At 41.6% G+C, this 21,247-nt stretch overlaps 1 long non-coding RNA gene across 1 annotated transcript in view; it reads left to right on the forward strand.

Annotated features, from left to right (window-relative positions):
* Window positions 1-5,782, forward strand: part of LOC127204527 (uncharacterized) — a 105,296-nt gene extending 99,514 nt beyond the window's left edge. Inside the window, exon 4 of the long non-coding RNA XR_007832475.1 lies at window positions 5,598-5,782. This is a non-coding gene — a long non-coding RNA (uncharacterized LOC127204527). The remainder of the gene's footprint in view (window positions 1-5,597) is intronic.
* Window positions 5,783-21,247: the final 15,465 nt, after the last annotated feature.

The following is a 21,247-nucleotide window of genomic DNA, read 5'->3' on the forward strand; positions in this document are numbered from 1 at the left end:
ATGTTGTATTTTCTGTGAAATAAATGGAAAACCACTGAAGGTTCGGAGATAGACAGGCATCCTGACCTATGCTGAATGTTGATTGAAGGGAGCAAGAGTGTAATCTGGGAAGCCAATTCAGTGGTTAAAAAAAAAAAAAAAAAAACTATCCAGGAAAGAGATGATGGTGTTAAGAACAGGAGGGTACCAATAAGTAAGATATTTTATTTATTTATTTGTTTTATTTATTTTTTTTTTCAAGACATGGTTTTTCTATGTACTACTGGCTATCCTGGAACTCACCCTATAGACCAGACTGGCCTTGAACTCATAGAAACTTGCCTGCCTCTAGTGCTGGGATTATAGGCATGTGCCACCACTGCCCAGTTTAAGAAAGATATTTTTAACTACACACACACACACACATACACACACGTAAAATACATGTACTTTTAATCATATATGCTATATTAATGTATCATATATTATACACGTATGTAGTACTTTTAGGTGTTATGAATATTTGTATTCTAATCCAAAGAAAGATTTAACTTCGTAGTTTGCTAGTATCTGAAGATATATTTTTGGCCCGCTTTATGATACTTAACATTTGTCTCTTCAGAGATTTTTTTTTTCATGTGTTATATTGCAAAACCAAAATGATAAAGATAGAAGGGTTGGTACTATTATCATCGCCCTCCTACATGCTGTCTTTATGGAGACCATCACTTGCACAAGTCCTACATAGAAAGTTCCTGGATCTTCATGATCCTAGTACCCGAGGATGGGGCTTATAGGAACCAGCTTCTCTCTTATCAGCCTCTACAGCAGTCACATCACAAGGTCTTGGGAAAAGAAACTTAGTCAATAGAGTCAAATGGTGGTGAGAGGGGTTCTGTGTAATCCCCACTCTCATCAAATCTAAGCGGCTCTTAATAAAACTCACAGTTGTTTTGGGGAAGGGATATAGGGCTCCAGTCTCTCCAGCCTGCTGAGCCACCACCTGTTCCAGGCAGGGGCTGCATTGCTAATCCCCTGAGCACCACTGCTTATTTCCTAGACTGCTTTTGCTTCCAGGAAGAAAATAATCACTGATGTGTGAGCTAAATGGAGTCTCTTTCCAATTCTACCAGCATGTGTGTGGCTACTGCCTGTGCTATGCTACTACCAGAGACCTCTGGAGATGAGATGAGTGCTTTCCATACATGCTTCTGGGAATTTTGTTTTAGCTGGCTAGCACTCACTTTTTGTTTTTTTGTTCCAGCCTGTCAAACTGTGGGTCATTTCCCTTCCATGTGCTGGTCCTCATGTAGATATTTATGGTATTGCCATGTGATTGTGATAGCCACCAGATCACTATGGCTATGATTGGTACATGCACAATTGTCCCTTGATGTGTCACTGAATATAGAGTCAAGGTCCCACCACATTTTGCTGGTATTGCTCTTACTCTGCCTAAATGGGCTCTTGTTGGTTTCCATTCTCCCCACAATCACTGAGCAAACAATCAGCAATACGAATTAGATGTATAGCACTGAGTGTGTTAGCTTTTGATGGATGAAGATGTTGTAAACGTTCCTTAAGTTGCTACCCTTGCTTGTTAGGTATTCTGTACGCTTCCACCTGCTCTTCCTATCCCTTTCTTTTTCTGTCCTCTGAGGTCCAGATTTCTGCCCCAGGATGTCGAGCTCTATATTTTACATCCTCCACACTCCTTTGCATGCCTCTATCTCTCTTCCTGTTGAGTGTCAGTTAATAAGAATCAGTGTACTGAGTTGCAGTTGGAGGAGGGAGATTAAAGTGTTTATGCCCTGCTCTCTTCCTTCTTTGAACAGGAGTTCTGCTGGGAGTAATTTCTGTAGCTTCCTCTCCTGCCGGCTGGACCTTCTTTCAGGACTCCAGCTCTTAGTTCTGCCAACACCATTTTATCCTTCTACTTGATTCTTGTGGCTTAGGGGGGCAATGTCCTAATGTTGGACTAAGTTCTGTGTGCTTTGACATCTTCTGTTGGCTTCCTTAAACCGGCAGTAGTTTATTATCACTAAATTATTTTTAAAACCCAGTTTTTTTGTATCTTTTATTTCCTTTTAGTCTTTCATTAGTTGACATCTTTCTCTGAAAGGGGGGAATGGTTCTGTTCTAGCTCTCTGAGCTCCTTCTGTTGTCTCATCACCCACAGGTTCTGTATTCACCCTTTCTGTCTCTATAGTCTAGTTAGGGAACTTTATAGTCACACTCAGGGAGAGGTATAAACACTGTCTGCCAATCAGGGCATACCAGTGTAAGCGGGTTTGAAACAAAGGAAGAAGTTACTGAGCTGAAATGCGAAAGCCCTTTTACTATCTCAGGAGGTCCACACATTTTCTGGAGACATATAATATCATGCCATCCAAAAATGCTGCTTATGGGACTGGTGAGATGGCTCATCAGGCAAAAGTGCTTTTCCTCAAGACTGGTGACCTGAGTTTGACCCTTAGGCTCCAGCTGATGGAAGGAGAGAGCTGACTCCCCTAACCTGTACTTTAAATTTCTCCCTGTGCACTGTGCACTATGGCATATACGTACACGTACACACACACACACACACACACACACACACACACACACGCATACACACACACATGCACACACATGCACACACACACACAAACAAACAAATAAATAAAATTAAAGAAAACAAAACAACTATTGATGATAACAAACATATATTCTTACTGAGCATCTCATATCAGGTATTAGAGCACATAGTAGCTGTATATAGGTATTCCAAATCTGATTGTTCCCTGACAATGGTGATATAATAACCACATTATACACAGGTAGCTTAGCAGTGAGATATATCAAATGGTGCTAACCAGGTCTGATTGGCTCCAGGCTAGATCAGTTCTTTGATCTATGCCACATGGACTCATGAAGAAAAAAATCAGACAGGTAATGTATGTGACTCAGGACTCAGATGGGACGTGACTCAGACTGTGTGTGGTAGAAGGTTATATCCAGGAAGAGCAGTGTAGGACAAGACATGTTTCATCAAGGAGGCAAAATCTAACTTGCATCTTGAAGGAGAGAAATGAGAAAACGTGGAGAAAGAGAAAAGGAGAAATGAGGTCATAAATACTAGAGCTCAGTCCAGAACTAATTACCTCAGCCTCAGGAAGAGGGTGTCTGTCTTAGCAGAATTACAGGCTGCCCTGAGTTGGGCTTTCAGGTGTAGCTCTACAATTTAGCTCTCCCAAGGCACAGCCACCTGCACTTAAAGGCTGTTAAATACATTTTGTCATATCACACTTGATTTCCTGTCGGAATGAGGCTGCTAGAGTCTGTTTTGCTTCATTCTTTACTTTGGGCCACACTCAAGGACTCCTCATCTATTGACCTCACTACCCATGTCTCCGCTCATTTACTTACTTATATCCTGCATCTATCCATGGCCTGCTCACCCATTCCAGCCATATGCCTATGTTCAAATGCTTCTGCAAATCCTGGGCTGTGGAACCAGACATCCCCTCCCCACATACTTAACCTACTTGTGTGGAAGACGAAGGTCACTATATCAACATTGTAAGGGGACAACCAGAATCGGAGGCGCCTATATACAATTACTATGTGCTCCAATACCTGACACACTTGAGGTGTTCAATAAATAAGAACATATTTTTATGATGGTGGCTAATACTTTCATGTCCATGGAGAGCCACAGTTGTTTCACAAATTCCCACACACTTCTCTCTATGTTTATGATGCTCTTTTGTTCCCGAAGGTGGTCCTTCTAGAACCTTGCCACTCTTTTTTTGACATCCACTGCCCACAAATATCCTACTTTTGATTCACTCATCTCCCCACACCTCCTTTTAACCGTCTCCACCCATCCCTAACTGACTTCTTCAGCACTCTGTTGCTCGGTGGCTTCTTTATCTAAACAGTTCATCTCTCTCTTCACATTGTTTTTCACACTGAGGATTGCCACATACCTCATCACTTTCCATTTACCTAATCCATTACAGTCTTCCTATCAACTCATGGGAATACAGGTCCCACAGTCTTCAGTGGCCTCCAGATGGCTGTATCCATAGAAATCTTTCAGGTCTTTTCCTGTCTTCTGCAGCATATGGCCTTGACTTCCTTCTTCTTTCAGGATCTGCTTGACATCTTTGCTCCTGTGAATTCCAGGATTCCACTTTTTCTGTAGTCTCCTTTCTCTCAAACAACCTCCTTCTTTCTTTGGTCTCCCTCTGCTCCTCTCCTAATTTGATCTCTAAATTTGGGTTCATTATCTTTCTCTATTGAGCCCTCCAATCACATGATGTCCTGTACAGCTTGGTCCTGGAAACCTGACTTGGGTGACTTAGTAATACATACATGACACACTGAAGAACTGATAGGTACATACAGAAAAGGTGAGCTCGTGTGGGCTGTACTTGCACTGATGGAGGGTACCAACCAGAAGCTTGGTACATGTATTAGTGGTCAATGATTCCTGCACACACTGTCAGCATTCATATTTGGACAGGAAGAAGGCTTTGCTATTTCTATGAGTCTCACTTGAGGAAGGCTAGATCATCTCCATGGGCCTGGGGCATTGGGATTCTTGACATCATACCATGAGCATACATTCACTCAGCACTCCATTTGTTCCTTGTACATTCCCTCAGAGCTTCTGATCCCTACAACCACACACTGATTAGATGAGTGGATTCTCCACTCAACTGATTCAGGCTGAGCTTCTGCATCTTGTGCTCACCAGTGTCATAATTAGGCAACTTAATAGGCTTTATTGTGCCTGTACATTGCAATAAAACCTTGCATTGATATTGTACTTATTTATACTCCAGAATCCTGCTGTCACAAGAAATATAATTGTTTCCCCTTACCAGTCCTTTTTTCTTATCCCATCATTCAACCCAGTGCCAAGCATGCTGGTCTCTTGCCTCTCAGAGCTGGCAATGTTTTGTTTCTTTAACAGTTGTCCCACTTCAGAGATTCATGAGACATTTGGATCTTTTACTCCTCTATGTATTTCCAGCTTTTACGCCCTTGATCCAATTTTTACTCTGAAGCCACAGTAATTTTTCTAAGAAGCAAGTATGACTTCACTCATGCTCAGAAGCCTGCTGGGGCTGCTTCTGCCTTTGTGATAGAGACCAAATGTCCTGGCATGTAAGGTGCTCACAAGTACGTTTCTCGTCCCTTCCAGGTACTCTTATCTCCTTCAGGTTTTCCAATATTCACCCCATAACCTAACCACATGATTTTTCAAAATTGCTCATTAAATGTAGGCCCTGTCCTGTTGGGATCAAATGCCCCATTCATCGGTGTATTTGATAAGGACCTTACAAACCCAGCCAACCAATTTGAACTGCCTCTCTGAAGATTCTTGCAGTTTTTCCTTTCTTCTTCCTCTCCTTCCTTTTGGTCTCATACATTGATTAGAGGCAGGCTTTATTCTAGCATACTTGGGTAACATTATATATAATTGTCAGCCTCCCTGGGGCTGGCCAGGTTCTTATGAAATTAGACATATTTGTCTTGATGTTTAGGAGCGAGCATGAAATTCAAATCTGTGTGTTGGCACTCCACGCGTTGGGCCTTTAATATTCAATGACATAACTTCATTGCAGTTTTGACAACACTATATAGAAGTTGTGCTTACCGTTGAAAATTAAAGCCACTGAAAGCGTTGACAACAGCAAAAGTGTGAATGCTTGCCGGCTCCTGAACTGATTGCTATTCCAGTTTGTTTAGAGCCACTTATTGTGTTTGCAATGCCGTCAGTTCTACTTAGAGACTACCCGACGCCAATGCTGTACAGGTAAGTGCCACAGAGCACTGGCCTTTCTTTCCTTTCCCCACCTCCCCATTGCTTCCTACAGTTTTCCTACTGAGAGCTTATCTGCAGTCAGTTGCACAGTCTCTGGTTCCCTCACCTATGAGCCAGTTACCTCACTTCTCTGGTGGGTGACTGGATTCCGCAGCCTTTTGTTTCTTTTTCTGCATCATTTTCCTTTTTCTTTTCTCTCACATGAATATGAAGGGCATTGAAATGTAGTGGCTTATTCCACAAGTCTCCTGTGCTTGTCAGTCAGGTCTTCCCTTGTGTATTGTGAAACTTGAAAGAGTGGTTAGAAAGAGTTTGCATTACAAGAAGCTATCCTTTTAAGTTAATTATTTACTGCCCCCCAATGTGTGTATGTGTGTGTGTGCACGCACACGCACGCACGCATGCACGAGTACACATACACACACACACACACACACACACACACACACACACACACACACACATACACACATGTGCACACATTAAGAGATCTGCAGAGTCCAGAATAGGGCATAATGTCCCATAGAGCTGAAGTTATAGGTTACACTGTTCTTGACATTAGTGGTGGGAACCAAATGTGAGTCCTCTGGAAGATCACCAAGTTCTCTTACCCACTGAGCCGGTATCTCCAGACCCCTGCAGCTGATTCTAAGAGTAGGAAGAGTAGACGCTGTTATCTATGACCTCAGATTCTGTGTTCTCAAGGTTGAAATGATAAACAGAGAAACCTCAAGAATAATTAATAAACAATCTGCTTTGCTGGTGTTCTTGGTAGTATTGTCACAGAAAAAGAGTGGACGGACAATTTTGACGTGTTCTTGTTTAAGTTTGGTGTTTGGTCTTGTCCTTGAACATTTTCTCCCCCACTACAAGTCAGTGTAGGAGTGTTTGTCTGAAAGTACCCTTCCTCAAGCCATCTTCAAGCCAGCTGAGGATCCTAGGATGTAAAACTAAGACACTGATAGGACATCTCAGAATTGTCTGGGGACAGAACACACTGACCCTTGTGGATAAGGAAGGAACTCTGTTTGCAGGCCTAGGGTGAGTGGACAGCTCTGTCCATCCTCACAGCTGCAGTTTGGAGAAGCCTGCTATGGTGCAGCCTCCTTTTGTTGATAGCTCCTTCACTGGCTGGGACTCAGGAAAGCATTGGTTGCTTCTTTCTGCTTGACCCACATCTAGTCCCTGAGAAATACTTACATGTCCCCTGTTCTATTCCAGGAGAGAAGCCTGGTAGAGCAGCTCGCAGCACTGTCCCACTGAGTCTCTGTGGAGTCCCAAGCAGAGCTCAGCCTCTGGGTTCTAATGCCCTTAATCTTCCCAGGAATGAGCCACATGGCTATCTTTTGTGTTTTTGAAGTGCAGAAAGACATTTCAGATATCTGCAAGTAGTTCCACTGTGGAATCTCTTGATGGGGGATGAATATATAGCTCTTTTCACTCTCTCCAAATATTTACCTGAGTGGAGAAATCTAAAACATGCAAAACTGCTTCACTTCTTTTCTCTTGCAAAGCCTATCTAAAGGGGTAAGTCTGAAAATTGAAATTTAATGTGTCCTACTGTGGCTTGTGGCTCTGGCTCATGCTTCTACCTTATGAGGACCTTATAGTTTACAGGGGTGAGTAGATCCAATAAGGAAGGGTTAAAAAGCAATAAAAGAGATACTGCCAGTCAAGCATCTCCGAGTTTCAACAACACAGACAGTTATCACTGGGCTTCCGGTTGGTTTTGGATAGCAGTGTGGGCTGGAGTCTTCAGGATGTGAGCTCACTGCCTTCAGATTCAGTCTATTGCTTTTCTACTTGAAATTCAATATTCAAACACTGAGATGATGAGCCAAGCTTCAAGGATTCCCCTGGCTGGAAATGACTGGCTGAGGAAATGCATCCAGGGTCCAGGCAGCTCCTCCAGTGGAGAGCTGAGATGACAAAATACAGCACTTATCCTAAGCACCATATGCATGAGAAGCAAGGTTCACATATTAGCCTACATGTGCTTTGGGCTAATTCTAGAAGACTCCTGAGATACTCACTAATGGGAGAAGAGGTAAACGTGGATCCGCTTTGCAGAAGCATTTAGACGTCCAATTGATCATCTCCTCTTTTAGTATATACATGTATTCAATATGTGAACACACACACCATGCATCATATTATTCAATACCGTATTGTAGGAATTATGAGAGATGGCAAAATTTCTCAGGTAGCTCAAGAGAAGAGAAATACAGAGCCTGTACTTGGCCTTACTGCATGAGACAGTGAATCACTACATTTGAGTGCGGAGAATGAGAATGCTTTCCAGGTAAGCATAAGAAAAGATGTCTCCTGCTGCCACAGTACAAGGAGGCTTTATTGAAAGGTGAGCATGAAGCTGAGTTTCCTCCTGAAATTCACCATCTCACCAAGTGCTGGTTTCATGGGTGTGCCCAAACCTGGTCCTGGGGAACCCTGGGTGCTTAAGTGTTGAGTATGCACACTACTTCCGAGACTTCTGACTGACCCCTCCCAATATGCTAGCAGTTTATTACTTTCAGAATTCTTATGTTGTGTTTAGAATTTTTTTTCCTGGTACACTGTGGGTCTTCCTCAAGGACTTGTGGGTTCATTGAATGAGAAACTGAAAGACAGCTTTTAAGGGTCATATTGATGAATATTTAACCTTGATTAGGATGGGGCCAAAGAGGCCATGTTAGGAAAGATAATATTGAGCCAAAAGGTCTGGTCATGGACAGATTAAAAAAATGTCCCTGGAGAACCTTGGCCTTCTAGGTGTTTTTCCACCTAGACCCTTTTAGTTATTAGTTTAACTTCTGTCTTTGGGATGGGATCATGTCACATTCTCTCTCTCTCTCTCTCTCTCTCTCTCTCTCTCTCTCTCTCTCTCTCTCTCTCTCTCTCTCTCACACACACACACACACACACACAATCTTTGCTGGAAAACATCTACCAAGCCTCTTTTATCAGTGACATACATACATACATACATTTGGGTGTGGAAAGAGTGAGAGAAAACTTCCAGCTTTTCACCTTTCTTTTTTTCTTTCTTTCTTTCTTTCTTTCTTTCTTTCTTTCTTTCTTTCTTTCTTTCTTTCTTTTTCTCTTTCATTGCTGGTAGGTTCTAGTTTAAGTGCTTACTTGGTTTCTCTACCTGGAACTGGAGCTCATTTCCTCCATTCTTGGTTCTTTTTCACATGGATAATTTCTGGTGAGGCTTCTCTGCCCATGGAACACTTTCAGAGTCAAACTGGGCCTCCTTTTCAGAATTCTGATAGGTTTCTTCTCACTCTGACCTACTTCACGGGGGCCTGATGAGCCTTCTCCACCTTTTACTAAGCAGGTGTAATTTCAGTGTAAAAGGAAGCACTTTCCCTTGAACATCAGCGACATCACCATCTGTACAAAGACATAGTTTTAGGATGCAAAGTGTTTAGAGCCCCTGTGAGCAGTGGGAATGGCTCTCCCTTGACGTAGAGGAACCCAGGCCCCTGAAAATTCACTACCAGGTGACTACACCACTGTGTCCACAACAAAGAGTATCAGAGCATAGAACTAGTTTTGGCTTCTTCTCCTCCTCCCATCAGCCTGCAAGGTTCCCGAGTTTGCAGACTGAAGCTGCTGTTTAATTTCTAACCTCCCATGGTTCCCAATTTGGGGCTCACCTATGGGGTCCATCCACTCAATTAGGGCCAGCATTAAAGACCATGGCTTCTTTTTTGGTGCATTGTGGGAGGCAGCAGTATGTTCCTAGCAGCCTCTCCTTCTCCATAGGCTTCCTCCAAGGTTTTCTTGTCATTGTGGTGGAAAACATTATGTCACTTGGGCTTGAGAGCAACACTGGAACATGGTCTAGGCTTTGAAAAAAATAGGTCAGCAAAGGTAGAACTCTAGGAGATAGCCAGGGGAAATGACGTTAGATATAAAGTCAACAAAGAAAGTCATTTCCACTTCTGACATTTTACCAAGAGTGACCCCAGTGGCCTGTCACAGTTCCTTCTGCAGGGCACAAATCATCATCATAATAACATCGACAACTTCTATATTTATAGTAGCACCTCTTGATGCAAGAATATTTTAAAAATACATTTTATTTTTTGACAATTTCATGTATATATGCAATACATTTTGGCCATATCTATTTTATACCCTATCTCCAACTTCTTCTAGATCCCTTCCACATCCCTGTGTCAACATAATATTTTCTTTTATTACTTCATTGAGTCCAATTATTTTTGCTGGTATGTACCTGGGTATAGGGTCATTCATGAGACCGTGGGCAACCTACCAGGGGCCACATCCCTGAAAAAAACTGACTACATCAAGAGCAATTTTTCACTCTTACATTGGAGTGAATTACTGGAGACTCAGACTTTAGTGGCATGACAACGGATGAATCTGGTATTAAATTCAAGTGTTACCCAAAAGCTCTTCTGCCCTACAGACATTCTGTCAGCTCAACCTCATTCCCCACCCCTCTCTCGCTTTGTCTTGTATAGATATGCATTTTAAGATAATGTGAGAGTATTGGTTTATGTAGCTCACCCATTGGTTCCAGAAAAGTCTAGAAGGATGGCAGGGAGATGTCTAGGAAATAATCTAACCTACACTTTGAAAAAGACCTGCAAGATCTGTGCACTCTCATTCTAGTCAATCTTTTTTTCTCCCTCCTGTTCTTGGCAACTGTCCCTTAAGCCCGTCTGTTCTCTGCTTCTAATATATTATGCTGATATTTTATTACCAAACAATTACATCCACTAATTTGAAAAGGAAACGAGCAGGAAATTGCAATTATAAGAGTAAAAGCAACGGTCTTTTATGCATATGAAATACGGTTTGTCACTGCTACAAAACAGACTTCCCCTCTTCCGTGGCTCTTCACTGCCTTGTCTTTAATAATTGAGCAGAGAGCAGAGTAATAATTAGATTCCTGATAGCAGAAGAGATGCTAGTGGATTTGCAGCATGTGGAGGCTCAGCTTGGAGCATGAGCTGCCACCATGCCTCCACAGAGAGAAGCATTCCTCATGCTGTTTCTGTTGAGCACTGTCCAAAGCAGTCTTTGAATCCATGTATCCTATACAGATTAATTATTTGTTCACAATTAGTGTGTTCTCTCTGCTCTGGAATGCTTTCCCACTCATGGACTCTAAGCTTGGCCAAGAATTTCCTTGGTCCATGGAGTATTAGTTATTGTGATATACATTGCATATATATGTTGGACCTGCATGGCTTGGCTCTGGTTCTCTTGAGTCATTTAGGGTGGTGGATGCTCCGTCCAGGCCCCACATGATAATTCCACACAGTCCATGCAGCTGACTCCTAAGGGATGTGTGACGAGAGAAAGAAATAAAGGATTGCCATTTTTAGGCACTGATACTTAGAACTGTGTTTTAATCACAACCTAGGCCAGCCTGTATCTACCAGTAGATATGTCATCTCATTTGACTTATTATATCTGTAGGATAGAGAAAAGGCTGATCACACTGGGCAGGTGTGTGGGAAAACGCAAGTGACATGGACTCTAAGGTGCCTAGGTTATAAGACTTTTCTTTATCCTTGCTTACCCAAGCAGCCAGTCTATCTAAAAAGCTGTTTATCTGTGACAATGCATTGAAAATATCTACCTAGAAGATGCCTTGAGGATCTGAATCAGTCTGTACCACAGTCCCAGGCACAGAAGAATGCTCATCACAGAATAACCTAAGGAAATATAATTTATTTAAATGACATTATTATTTTAAAATTCCTCTTTTGACATTATCTCCATCAGACAGATAAGAATGCCGAGGGTGACCAAATTGACTACAGAGATCTGCCTGTGCAACTTTGATAATAACCAGGCATAATGGCCTCCATACTTCAGATCTATAGCCTTCCCACTGTGCTTATAGCAACTGATTTTCATGCTCAGAATAGTCCTGGAGATACTGTGTGGGGGTAAAGTGTCAAGTAGGAAACTACTGCTCTTCCAAGGAATGCAGACTTTACCTAGTGAGGTGAGCTAGGTAGCAGCACTGTAGTTAAAGAAAACTCTTGCTTTTCCAACATACACTATTTTCCAAAGCCCCTACTCTGGGTATATGAGAATCATCCAGGGATCTTAGCATAATGCATAGTCCCTGGCTCTACCTCAAAATTTCTGCTTTAACAGTATGCTGGGTGGTTTAGAGGCAGCAGAGCATACTGAATACCATCAAGGTTTCCTTTTTCTGACTCCTACAAACTAATGGCACAAGCTTAGACCAGTTTCCTACCCTCTCTGATTCTTAGTGTCTTCATCTGAGAGATGGGGTTAACAAGGACATCTGCTGTATGAGGATTAAGCGATTTGAGACATTGAGACATTCAGTAAACGCCACTCATCAGCACTCTGATACAGGAACTCTTAGAACCTTGACTCCAGAGACATCTCTAAGAGTTGCCTGGGATAGCCCTACCCTCTGATATTGCACTGGTCACCCTTTTATGGTGCTTAGTAAACCACTGACCTCAACCTTGTGCAGTCAGCTTGGGAGTTCCCAACGGAAGAATTGTTGAGTGTAGTGGACATACATGGGACTATCTTGTATGTTGTGCTGACTCATGAACCACACACGTACTTCCGACTTGTGCTCACTACTGTAAAGGTTTGCTTTTAGGAGGAGACCTTTGTTGTGCACTACATTTGGGATCATCTCAGGCTTTCATGTGTAGAGCAGTCTAGGAGAGGCTGGTGCTTGGTGACCTGAGCCCCAGGGAGGCCTGGGTTTGTGTTTTTCTTACAGTTCTTCCCCTTTGATAAGTGCCTCATTTTGGCTCTCATTAGTCACTGGGTATTAGAGTCCACAAGAGCCATCTTTTCTACACAAAAGGCCTTTTTTCCCTCCTGTCTTAATTTCTTTGAATAAAGCATGCCCTGTTTAGAAGCATCAAACAGTATGCTTTTCATGCAGCAAGATCTGCAGGTGTTTTTGGCCACTTGCAGAAAGCAGAGGCTATTAAAAGGCCTCCCATTCCCAATCTTTGTTTGCTGCTGTGGATGCTTGACTCAGGTCTTTTGAGTTGCCTTCATACTTAGAGAAGGCATGAGAACACCTCTTCCTCATAGCACTATCCTGAAAACTAAGGACGAAAACACAGAAACACGTTAACGTAGATGACATAAATGGAAACCACAGAACAGGACCTGTCTGGCATTTGATAAACATCTCTGTTAACATGAACAATTATGAATCCTTTAGACCAAAATTTGAAGTTCATGGTGAGACATAGGTTTTATTGCATTCTGTTTATTCAATTAGAATTCATTCTAATTATAAAAGGAATCGATGCATAAATTCTTATCAAAATCAAAATGTGACAATGAAAAACAAATTCCATTTTGGCTACCCACTGTCTCAGACTCTCTGAAGCACTTGTCAGTGTTTTTAGTTTCTTATGAACCTTTTTAAAGAATTTAAACAGTAGATATGTGTTCATATATGTGCCTATAGAAGATAAGAGTACAGAAAGATACCTATTGGCTTATACATCTATGAAGTATTTGTGATATACGTATTAGTTACTTTTTTGTTTGTTGTAACAAAATACAAGAACAACCTAATGAGGGGTGGCTTTGTTCTGGTTCTTTATTTGAAGGTATAGCCCCTCCCAGCAGGAAAGGTGTCAGGTCAAGATTCTTTAGTTGTGACAATAGAAACAAGAGGCAACTGGTCACATTGTATCCTCACTCAGGAAGCAGAGACAAATGAAATGCTGGTGACTGATTTGCTTTGGCTTGTCCCTTTAAAACATGATTTCTTTTATATTTTGAGATAATGTAATTTCATTCTCCCCACTTCCCTTTCTTTCCTCTAAACCCTCCCATGTCTCTCCTGAATCCATATATCTCTTAAATACACAAGAACAATCTGTCCAGTCAATATAATGCTTCTTGTATGTTTATTTTTAGGGAGGGCCACTTGGTGGTGGATAACCAGTTGGAGTGCTCTCTCCTGGAGAAGATTATTTCTCTCACTCTCAGCAGTTGTTAGTTGCCTGGAGTTCTTTGTGTAGGGTTGAGGCCTCTTTAGCTTTCCCTTTCAAACAGAAGGATCTCAACACATGGGATGGTGTCACCCACGTTTGGTTCCCCTTCATTTTATGACTCCATACTGTTTTATACTATGGGGTACAAACATATTAGCATGCTTATTGTTGTTGACCTTGTTCACTTCATGTTTAGACAGTCATCTTTGTGAGACTTTATAGGTATAACTTCTGACATTCCTAGGAAACAGAGTCTCACATCAAATTCTCTGATCCTCTGGCTCTTACAATCTTTCTACCTATTCTTCTGGAATGTTCTCTGATACTTAGGTGCAGGAATTTTATTGTAAATATTTCATTTGGACCGGGCACCACAATTATGCATTTTGATTGTTTGTGGCTTTCTGAAAGGGTATAGTAGTGGCATACATACTTTGGTGATAACCAACAGCTTTCTACGTGGACTTAAGACCTGCTCAACAAGAGGATAGTCATGCCTAGTTTTGCAAACTTAGCCAACTATCCAGGGTTAGTGAAGTCATGGATCCTGGAGGAGAACTCACACTACCAATTTGCTAAGTCAACACAATCTCTAAATACATTTTAAATATGTGTTCTTATATTCACAGATAAGTGTGGTCCTCATACTTCGTCAAGGAAATGCCTCTTTCAATTATAAAGCTTCTCTTCCCTCTCTTTCTTTCTTTCTTTCTTTCTTTCTTTCTTTCTTTCTTTCTTTCTTCTTTCTTTTTCTCTTCTTTTCTTCTTTTCTTTCTTTCTTTCTTTCTTTCTTTTTTCTTCAATCCTTGACCCCAACATATGTGATGGTGCCACCCACATTTGGTACCATCATTTTATGACTCCATATTATTTTATACTATGGGGTCACGTAATATCATTTTTAATCTTGTCTTTGCTTAACACGTTACTGATCCAAAGCATGCTGCTGTAATGTCACTGTATGAAAATAACTTAAAAGTTTCATGAGGGTTGTCCAGTCATGAAATGGCTGTACAGCCTTATACCTCTGTCAACCATGTCCACATCATGTTCATCACAACTTCATCATTTTTTCAGATTACTAAACTTTCATTTTTAACAATCTAAAGTAGTATAAAAATGTAGAATTTAATTGACTTTTAATTTGAAATTTCCTCACTCTTAGTAAACATAAATCTTTGTTTAAAAATATGTTCATCAGTCTTTTTCTTCTTCGTGAATTAACTGTATTTATTGCCTATTGTTTTTGTTGAGTCATCTTTCATTTTCTTAATTATTTTTGGAGTTTAAAATAATGTTATTTGAATAATCACCCTTTATGTATTATGTTTGATGTCAGGGCTCTCTCCTATTCATCACTTGCTTTTTGTCATATACACGTGCTTCATTTATTCAGTTCATTTGCATTACATCACCTTGTTTTTTGATAACTTTTGTTTTTGTATTCTACCCATAAATAGACACTGCTTACTTGTAGCATAAATACATTTTGCAGGAGCTTCTTCTATTTTTAAAAGCATAAAACCTGTTATTTATCTCAGCCTTATTTTGGTAAGTGATCAAAAGTAAAAGCTAATTTATTTCTGCCAGTTATTGAGCAAAGAGGTTTACATACATGATACTGGTCATTTAAACTATCTGGGGGTATTGGATATCTAACACCCATCTTCTGATAGAGAAATAAACTGGGAGACCATGATTGTTTGTCTTTGTTGTCAACTTGACTTGACTTTAAATCACCTTGAAGACATACTTTGTGTGTCTGAGGCATTTTTAGAGAGGTTTAACTAAGGAGAGAAGATTGATCTTGACTTGGTGAAACCATCTCCCAGGCTCGGCATGTGTGTGTGTGTGTGTGTGTGTGTGTGTGTGTGTGTGTGTGTGTGTGTGTGTATGTGTCTGTGTGTGTGTCTGTGTGTGACACATTGAGTACAAAAGGAAACAGGAGTAGGTCAGGTGCCTACTGGTGTTCCCAAATGTGAAAAGTTCCAGACACGTGTTCCTGATGCCAGGAGCTCTGACATGCTCTGTTTTCAAAGACTGTATCTTATTAAACTTGAGTCCATATAAGTCATTTTTCCCTTAGGATCTATTGTCTTGAGTGCTGGTTGATTATACCAAGAAGAGGAGTAGACAATGTGGAAAAGAGGTACTTTCACATAGGATCTGAAGTCACCAAGCATCCCTCAATATGAAGAAAGCATGTATTCAAGTAGGCATCCGACTTTTGAATGGGACAAGGACTCTTATAGTCTCAGTAACACCACTACCTTATATGACTCACATCTGGGAGCTGCTTCCATTGAGAATGGGAGGGAATGGCACATACCTAACTCAATCAGGTCCCACTCCTCACTTACTAGGACACAAGAAGGACTAGCCTTTGCTTCTTTTACTTTACATATGAAGGCATCAGGAACCTGTTTATACCTCTCATTCATTCTGTACTTGTACTGTACTTTTGACTAGGAAGGCAAATATGAGGTTGGGGTCTTTAGTGGATAACCAAAGGAGGAAGACTGAGGGAGAGCTCTTTCTGGTCTCATCCTGAACATTTCATATCCCCCTCTTGGTTCCACCACTCCTCTTCCTCTGCTCACCAAAGAACCATTCGCCATGTACTTGAAAAGGCTGAGACATACTCAGAATCAGCTCCTGTCTCAGCATTTATGATATATTACCAAGACAAAAGATGTGCATCTCTACCCAAAATAATTATAGAAGCAGTCCCTTACCTGTACATCTTCCCTGAAAAGGCATTCACTGCCTCCTTTAGAGGCCATAGGGGCTTTGTAGGCCATAACCATTGGACCTGTTGCTGGGACAACATTTCCAAGTGTCAGGAAAGAGCTTCTGATGTGATCCTAACCTAACATTGCTGTTTTGTCAATCTGTTGTTTGTTTGTTTGTTTTTCTGATTTCCCATGAACCCACCTCCCAAGCCTGTTCTCATGAATGGCAGCAATCTTATATTCAGGATTGCATTGCAAATATCGTCTTTCACTTTTTAATAGATTTTAACATTCTAAGGAAAGATTGGCCTTCTTGATGGGATATCAGAAAATTTTATTTAATTTATTTTAAAAGGTTGAGGGAAAATGTCTTTAAAAAATGAAATGTTTCCTCTGAATTAGCTGATTTCTTCCCTTTTTCCAGAACACAGATAATCATTCCCATTTTTATAGCCTTGTTCTCATATTTCTTCCTGCCTGAGATGCTCCGTGTTCCTCCCAAGTACTGCATGTTTGAGCTGGCATGTGATAAAGCTGTATTGCTATGGTCATTTCAACATAGGCACAACGCCTTCCTATGTGTTTATCACAGATCTCCACTGCTGGTTCCAAAGTTTTTTAATTGTGAACGATAGTTCCCTCAGTCTGTGGTCCTAGAGAAAATTCCATCAGCATCAGGTGAGACACTCTGCAGATAATCCCCACCCCCATAATAACACTGCTTGGAAGAGGTGAGAGCCCTCTTGGCTCCCACCTATTGGTATATCATATTGACTCAATTAACAAAACTTATTAATTGATTCCATAGGTATAACCTTTTTGTGTTGGTAAGGTCCCACTTAAAGCCCTCAGCTTCCTTTCTTAAACCAGTTTACATGATAGAAGTGCCTTCTCCCTCCAGATTCTATATTGAGCAGACGTCTCTTGGAAGAATAGAGGTAGAAAAATAACATTTCTTTTTTCCCAAATGGTTGAATTAAGAAAAGATTGTAATATCCTATCTTTGCCTCAGATATTTCTGGACTTATTAGTTATTATACAAGGAAGTCTCTTGAGGTCACAGGGCAAAACATTTGCTTGGTGTTCTTTGCAGGACATATTAACTTCATGTAGAGAATCCAATCTCTGCAGGACATAGAAGCTTTGTTCACTTATCCATGGAGCATGTAAGGATCTTTGTATACTTGAATTAGCCTTTGTGTCACAGTCAGAGGTGACATTCAACCTTGGGCTCCACTGACAATCACTACCATTCTTGTCACCTCGATATACCCAGACACATAGTCTAGATCACCTAGACACACAATCTGTGCTTAATTGCCTTCTTCTTGGTTATCCTCTTTGGTTATACCTTCTCTGTGGTTGGGTAAATTCTAGTTTGGACAGAATTGAGTTAAGATTTGTTTAGGCTAAGTTAGGCTGAACAAGATAATCACTGTGTACATTGATGACAAGCTGACTCAACGGGTATGATGTCCAAGTGCTAGCTTCCCCCTGTGTTCTCTGGTGAGAATCTCTAATTTTGTTACTCATGCCCATGTGAGCTATGCTAGAAAGAAAAGAGTGATTTTTGTATCCATTTCTTATAGGATTACTTAAGGCAGATATTACCTTCAGTTACCTTTCATTCTCTGAACCTATATCAATTACCAAATGGGAAAATGTCTTACACAAAGTAGTTTGGGACTAGGTAAGGAAAGGCAAATTCTGCTTATGAAATCAAGGAGTGCCTCTGGGATTTGGGTGAGCTTGTCTGGAAGATAGCAAAACAAAGCATGGGCAGAGTCATCCTGCGAGCAGATGGGAGGTAGGACAAATGAATCCATCATGCCTGAATGCCACACAAAGCCCTGTATGCTACTAAGAACTTGGATTTCTAACTGCAGGAATGAAAGTACTACTGCAGACCCTACAGGTTAGTTTGCTTAGAGAGTCTCCTTTACTCATGGCCTCTGGTCAGAGAATTCTGGCATTGAAAAGAGTCCATCTGACCTCGTCAGTCTCTTTGGATGTGATGAGTCCTTTGCTGACAGAAGGCCTGCAGTGGATAAGAGCCAAGGACACAGCTTTCAGATTGCAAGAGTGGTGCTCTTGACAGGGTACCTGTGAAGCAGGTTATAGGTGTAATTCAAGAGAGACCAAGCAGAACTTTCAGAGTTCATGATGAGCTTAATACACCCTGGGGGACAGAGGAAGACCTAAGATACTTTGTGTTCCCTGGGGACTCCATCTTTGCAAAGGAAACAGCCTCAACTTTTATCAAAAGCAGAGAGCTTTAACACTTCTGGCCTGTCCACAACCCAGGTAGTGCTGTGGGAGAACAGAGAATGAGTGAGAAGGAAGATGTAGCACCTTGGGGAGGGGTGGGTTAGAATATGCATTGATGAAATTTAATGAAATGGAGAGGACAAAACTCAGATCTTTTAAAAAGAAAAACATATTAATAAATTTTCAAGTGCTACCAATTGACATATCTATGTGCAGGACTGTGAAAGTATTGCTTGCTGAAGGCAGGCCAAGGACAAGGTGCCTGCACTCTCTTGGGACCTGCTTACCATGGAAGGGTCATCCATCCATCCATCCATCCATCCATCCATCCATCCATCCATCCATCATCCATCATCCATCCTTCCATCTTTTCATCCCACAAATACTGAACTCCAACTGTCTATGTGCTGGCTCTGTGCTAGGTGCTGTAGATACATTCTACAGGGTTAGAAAAGATGCTAACTTGTGTTAGTCAGCTTTCTATGACCGAAACATATGTGAGAAAGCCAAAAAAACAAAACAAAACAAAACAAAACAAAACAAAAAAAGAAAGATTTTTCTCTCTGGTTTTAGAGGTTCCTGTGCATGGCACTTGACCTTATTGCTATCGGACAAATCTTTTTTTTTTTTAGCCTTATGGTCCCCTAAAAGCAGAGTGAAAGGGAGTGATAAAGAGGGTGCAGGGGAGAATTCCAGTACGATCTTATTCAAGGGCACAAATGCAATAACCAAAGCTTTGCTTCCCAAAGATTCCACTACCACTAGCCAAGCCTCTCTGGGGCCCTATCGGGTGGTAGTGGGGCACAGCCTTTGGAGAGCTGCTAGTTTAACAGACAGATTGAAAGAAAGAAGTAAAGGACGCTTGCTCAGTGTTCATAGTTACTTCTGTCTCTGTGTGTAGTTTGCAGGCTATGAAACAGTAGGGAATAAGGGATACTTATGATGGGCTATAAATGAATATGATTAATGTCAAATATGAATGTCTACAAGGAGAAAGGAGTGACAGGAGGCTGTGCTAGTTACTTTTTTCACTGCTTTGGCAAAAGTGCCCCACAAAGGCAACTTAAGGAAGGATGGGTTTATCTATTGTGGCTCACAGTTAAAGGGTCTCCATGGTATGGAGCAGGAGAGTGAGGCAGCTGATCGCATTGCATCCACAGCCAGGAGGCACAGAGATGGAAATGTTGGTATTCAATTTGCTTCTTCCAACTACTCTACTCAGTAACCTACTCTAGAAACTTCCTCCCCAACGTGCCCAGGGAGGTGTTTCCTAGGTGATTCTATATTCTGCCAGGTCAATTATTAGTATGAGACAGGGCAAAGGGCAGGGAGAGTAGCCTGAGATCAGCGGGAAAGCCTACTGTGTGGGTGTGCAGGTGTGTGGGTGAGTGTGGGCAGCTTGGAGGCTTAGAAGGTACCAGTGCTTTTGTGTTAATGCTGATTCCATGAGCATGCAAAGATCACAAAAGGAGGTTCAGTTCCCATTCCCGTGGGTTACTGTGTGTCTCTGGAAAAACATTAGGGAGGCTGGAAAATGGCTTTTTGACGCTGATGCTTCATAAACAGGCTTCCTGGAACAGACAGATTTTAATGTGATGCTAACAGATAAAGAGGGACCTTGAGGAGATAAGAGATTTAAAGCCTCAGTCTTTGGGGCCAATCTTCACCTTCTAGGATACCTATGCTACAGGAGTCCCCTGTGAGGGTTAACTTGATGACACCCCACTTCATGGCTGGAGGTTAGAGAAGCAGAGAAGAGGCAGGAGGTAGAAGCAACACTGATGACTTGGGCTTCCTCATCACATTAGCATTTCTCCGCAGCGGCCCATAGGGAATCCTCCAAGCTGTGGCCTGGGAATCTAGTTTTATAAACTCCTGTATCCAGGGCTCTGATTTCCCATTTAGTGACGTAACTGGTTCCCAAGGCTATCTTAACTATCTTTGCAGGGCAGCTTCCTTGTGATAAGGCTTATGGCCACCAGCAAAGTCTCTGCGCTCCACATCCCCCGCCATCATTCTAGCTTGGCTGCCTCCAAGTCTGCCTGAGGTTCTTTTCCTGCTTGGCTTAACATTATATCATTCGGGTTAAACATCTCCCTCTTTGGGATCCTCTTTGAGTTTAATTTATACATTTGTGTTTATGTGGGAAGTTCTCTAGAGCTTCCCTTTGCCCTGCCTTGGGGTAGCCAGGGCTTCTCACAGAAGCGTGATGAATGCACTAAACAGCCTGAGATCTATGGGTGGAGGTGGGGTAGCCTCATGCTTTCTGTGGACTCTTATTACTCTCCTCCAAAGCACCAAGCACACGTGCTCAACCTGCCTGTGGCCTGTGAGAAGACTGTATGTAGGATGGCTCACAACTGGACTCCAGGCAGACCACACAGCTCATGCAGGTCAATGACTTCAGAACAGGAAGCCAATTCTATGCCACGGAGTTCTCAAATTTA

The sequence above is a fragment of the Acomys russatus genome, chromosome 20 (assembly GCF_903995435.1).
Source record: "Acomys russatus chromosome 20, mAcoRus1.1, whole genome shotgun sequence".
Taxonomy (NCBI): domain Eukaryota; kingdom Metazoa; phylum Chordata; class Mammalia; order Rodentia; family Muridae; genus Acomys; species Acomys russatus.